The following is a 5,268-nucleotide window of genomic DNA, read 5'->3' on the forward strand; positions in this document are numbered from 1 at the left end:
GAAAGGGGCGGACGGCTGAGTGGAGAGCGAGCGGCAGAGGTCGCAACCGGGTACCCGGTACCCGTACCCTACCCGATACCCGTACCCTACCCGATACCCGGCTACCCGTACCCTACCCGATACCCGTACCCTACCCGATACCCGTACCCTACCCGATACCCGGCTACCCGTACCCTACCCGATACCCGTACCCTACCCGATACCCGGCTACCCGTACCCTACCCGATACCCGGTTACCCGTACCCGATACCCGTACCCTACCCAATACCCGGCTACCCGTACCCGGCCGGGTACGGGTAAGCCGTGAGTCACTGGTGAGTCACCGTGTGTCACTCATTTGCCAACGTCTTGTCTCTTCTCACAATTCAAGTTCCTAGAATCAACCCACCCGCGCCTGCAACGTGGCTTCATCCCAGAGGTCGCAATCGGGTACCCGATACCTGTACCCTACCCGTACCCGGCCGGGTACGGGTAGCCGGGTATCGGGTAGGGAACGTGTACGGGTACCCGATTGCGAGCTCTGGCATGCGGCAACGTGACCATGTCGAGTGAGCGGCCGGGCAACTTGCAGTTTGACGGTGAACACGGCAGAACGGATGTGAGCTTCAAGCGGTAGGACACCGTCCGCGGTCTGACGAACGCCGCCACGACGGCCACGCGGCACTACGGGTGCGTGCCGCTTGTCGGCAGGCGCGCGGCGACCGGCTGCCGGGGCACGGGGAAGTCGCCGGGATACGCCGGGAGGTCCCGGACGGGGCGGCCGGGAGGCGCCGTCGCGACGGGGGCCGGGCCAGCCCTCGGGTTCGCGTCGCTGAGGATTTCGTGGAGGAGCTCGCTGGCAACTTCGCGCGCTCCCTCCACGCTGGAGCTCAGCACCGCGGGGAAGAAGCCACTGCCTTCCCGCATCATCCCGGGAACGGAGACCTTGTACAGGAGGCCCATGGGCCTGCCGGGCTCCGAGTGAGCGTGCAGTTCGAAGGTCGCGTGGCCCACGCCGGCGCTCCGTAGCAGCGCCTGCAGACGCGTCTCCCACGACAAGACGGCCGCCTCCGGCAGCTCGTCCAGACCGACGCGCGTGGGCCGCGAGTGGCGGGGTGCCCGCCAGAGCTGCGTGCGCGCCGCCCAGCCCACAAACAGGCTGTGCGGGACCTTGCCGCAGACGGCGCACTCCGGCTGCGGGAGGCCTGGGACCGCCGCCACCTCCTCCTCCTCGTCTTCAATTGCCTCCTCCTCCACCTCCTCCTCCACCACCTCCTCCTCCTCCTCCTCTACCACCTCATCCTCCTCCTCCTCCACCACCTCTTCCTCCTCATCTTCAGTTGCCCCCGCCTCCTCCTCCCCCTCCTCCTCGTCTTCCGTTGCCTCCTCCTCCCCCTCCTCCTCCTCCCCCTCCTCCCCCACCTCCTCCTCCTCCTCCTCCTCCACCACCTCTTCCTCCTCATCTTCAGTTGCCCCCGCCTCCTCCTCCTCCTCGTCTTCCGTTGCCTCCTCCTCCTCCACATCCTCCTCCTCCACCTCCTCCTCCCCCCTCCTCCTCGTCTTCCGTTGCCTCCTCCTCCCCCTCCACCACCTCTTCCACCTCCTCCTCCTCCACCACCTCTTCCTCCTCGTCTTCAGTTGCCACCTCCTACCCCCCCTCCTCGTCGTCTTCCGTTGCCACCGCCGCGGCAGCAGCAGCGGCCGCCGCCCCCGGCTCTCGCTGCGGGATGGCCCAGTCCACGTTGATGTCCCGGCCCCACAGCCGGAAGGAGTACGGCAGCAGCACCCTGCGGGCCACGCAGGCCGCGCGGTGGCTCTCGTATTCGACGAGCGCGTAGCCTCGGCTGAGGCTCCTGTCGTGGCGACAGAAGCGCATCTTGACGCCCACGACGCCCTCCGTGGCGTCGCTCATCGCCGCCATCACCTCGGCCCGCGTCTTGACCTTCGGCAGCCCCGCGATGAAGAGGCGGCGATTGTCGACGCTCGCTCGCACCGCGATCCGTCGCCCCGGGCGGATCTCCTACTCGTGGAGTCTCCTGACGGCGTCCGCGGCTTGCGAGCGCGTCGCGAAGGTGGCGAACGCGTAGCCGCGGTTCTTTCCGCGGTACGTCGTCATGAGGCGCAGCTGGTACAGCCGCCCCACCGCCTCCAGCACGGGCACCAGCTCGTCCTCGTACAGGTCGCGCGGGATCCTCGCCACGAACACCTCGCAGCCGCGGGCGGGAGGGGGGCCCTGCCAGTCGGGCGGCGGTCCCAGCTTCCTCTGTCCGTTCTCCTGGACGACGTTGTAGCCCGTGCGCAACATGAGGTCCAGAAGGTCCCTCTCCACGCAGCTCATGATGTCGAGCATCGGCGCTTTGTCCACGGCGGCGGTGACGACGGGGCAGCGGTTTGGGGCCCGTTGGAGCCCTTGACACTCACCGGCGCAGAAGCCTCGTGCCGACAAAGCCACGGCGGGGGGCGGAATCAACTCGTGAAAAGGCGGGAACTCGCTCGGGCCAAGCCTACAGGCCCAGCAGTGGAGAGAGGAAGAGAGAGTGGAGAGGCGGATGGAGAGAGACGCGTTCAAGCAGAGCTACCTTTGTAAACTCGGAAAATCACAATAAAATAGAAACCCAAGAAACTGTGTCTTGACCTTTGAACCGCCCTGTATAATGACCCCTCACCCCCAGTAGACGACCTGGTACCCCTCCTCACTCATCCACTCACTGACCCATCCACTCACCTCACACACCCAGTCGCTCACACACTCACCCACCCACTCACCCGCACACCCACTCGCTCACACACTCACCTCACACACTCACCCACCCACTCGCCCGCACACCCACTCGCTCACACACCCACCCACTCACCCGCACACCCACTCGCTCACACACTCACCCACCCACTCACCTCACCCGCACACCCACCCACTCACCCGCACACCCACTCGCTCACACACTCACCCACCCACTCACCCGCACACCCACTCGCTCACACACTCACCCACCCACTCACCCGCACACTCACCCGCACACCCACTCGCTCACACACTCACTCTCTCACACACTAACCTCACACACTCACCCACCCACTCACCCGCACACCCACTCGCTCACACACTCACCTCACACACTCACCCACCCACTCACCCGCACACCCACTCGCTCACACACTCACCCACCCACTCACCCGCACACCCACTCGCTCACACACTCACCCACCCACTCACCTCACCCACTCACTGATGATGATGAGAGAGAGAGAGACACGCAGACTCCAAATATACAGCAGTTGGCGTCGCCAGGGCCGGGATCGAACCCACGACCTCCTGCATACCAGGCGAGGTAGTTAACATCTCCTAGCCACCGTGATGATGATGAGAGAGACACACAAACTCCAAATATACAGCAAGAATCTTCAGGATCGAGATCAAACCCATGACCTCCTGTATACCAGGCGAGGGAGTTAACATCTCCTAGCCACCGTGATGATGAGAGAGAGACACACAAACTCCAAATATACAGCAAGAATCTTCAGTATCGGGATCAAACCCACGACCTCCTGCATACCAGGCGAGGTAGTTAACATCTCCTAGCCACCGTGATGATGAGAGAGAGACACAAACTCCAACTCCAAATAAAGTTTGAATGTTTGCGTGTCGTTAAACCGGCCATCAGCCGACAGCCGATTCGCAAGGTTTATCACGTGACATACCGTGCCAATCTGTCACTGGAGCAGCACTAACCGGTTGTGTGTTGGAGTGTCTGTGTGTACACTGTGTGTGTCTGTGTGTCTGTGTGTGTGTACACTGTGTGTGTCTGTTTGTACACTGTGTGTGTCTGTGTGTGTGTCTGTGTGTGTGTACACTGTGTGTCTGTGTGTACCCTGTGTATGTGTGTCTGTGTGTGCACTGTGTTTGTGTGTGTACACTCTGTGTGTGTGTACACTGTGTGTCTGTGTGTACACTGTGTGTGTGTACACACTGTGTGTGTCTGTGTGTGTGTCTGTGTGTGTGTGTATACAGTGTGTGTGTGTACTGTGTGTGTACACTGTGTGTACACTGTGTGTGTGTGTACACTGTGTGTGTACACTGTGTGTGTCTGTGTGTGTGTGTCCACTGTGTGTCTGTGTGTACACTGTGTATCTGTGTGTACACTGTGTATGTGTGTCTGTACACTGTGTGTCTGTGTGTACACTGTGTATGTGTCTGTGTGTGCACTGTGTGTGTGTGTACACTCTGTGTGTGTGTACACTGTGTGTGTGTGTACACTGTGTGTGTGTGTCCACTGTGTGTGTGTACACTGTGTGTGTGTACACTGTGTGTCTGTGAGTACACTGTGTGTGTGTACACTGTGTGTGTGTGAGTACACTGTGTATGTGTGTCTGTGTGTGCACTGTGTGTGTGTACACTCTGTGTGTGTGTCTGTGTGTGTGTACACTGTGTGTTTGTGTGTACATTGTGTGTGTACACACTGTGTCTGTGTGTGTTTGTCTGTGTGTGTGTACACTGTGTGTGTGTACAATGTGTGTGTGTACACTTTGTGTGTGTGTACACTGTGTGTGTGTGTACACTCTGTGTGTGTACACTGTGTGTGTGCACTGTGTGTGTGTGTACACTGTGTGTGTGCACTGTGTGTGTGTGTGTGCACTATGTGTGTGTGTACACTGTGTGCACTGTGTGTGTGCACTGTGTGTGTGTGTGTACACTGTGTGTGTGTGTGTGCACTATGTGTGTGTGTACACTGTGTGTGTGCACTGTGTGTACTGTGTGTGTGCACTGTGTGTGTAGACTGTGTGTGTGTACACTGTGTGTACACTGTGTGTACACTGTGTGTACACTGTGTGTACACTGTGTGTACACTGTGTGTGTGTACACTGTGTGTGTGTTCACCACGCCCGGCGGACCCGTTATTCGATCCCGACTCCTGCCGGGGGAGGCGCTCCGGGCGCGGCGGGTCCGCTAGGAAAACTCGGGATGGCCCGAGGCCGACTAGGCCGCAGTCTTCCCTCCCCTCTGTTCTAGATGGTGACGATGTTGCTGATGCTGTTGTTGATGCTGTTGTTGTTGTTGCTGATGTTGATGTTGCTGATGCTGATGATGTTGTTGATGTTGATGATGTTGTTGTTGATGTTGATGCTGCTGATGTTGTTGTTGCTGTTGCTGATGATGTTGATATTTCTGCTGATGCTAGGGGTGGTGATGATGTTGCTGATGATGCTGCTGATGCTGTTGATGTTGTTGTATATGATGGTGTAAATGATGTTTATTGATAATGTTGATGATCGCAAACATCAACATAATTT

At 59.0% G+C, this 5,268-nt stretch overlaps 1 pseudogene; it reads right to left on the reverse strand.

Annotated features, from left to right (window-relative positions):
* Window positions 1–663: 663 nt before the first annotated feature.
* LOC133362200 (probable RNA-binding protein 46) lies at window positions 664–4,964 on the reverse strand (annotated as a pseudogene).
* Window positions 4,965–5,268: the final 304 nt, after the last annotated feature.

This window comes from Lethenteron reissneri, unplaced genomic scaffold (assembly GCF_015708825.2).
Source record: "Lethenteron reissneri isolate LAM-NWPU_2019-01 unplaced genomic scaffold, ASM1570882v1 scaffold_1400, whole genome shotgun sequence".
Lineage (NCBI taxonomy): Eukaryota > Metazoa > Chordata > Hyperoartia > Petromyzontiformes > Petromyzontidae > Lethenteron > Lethenteron reissneri.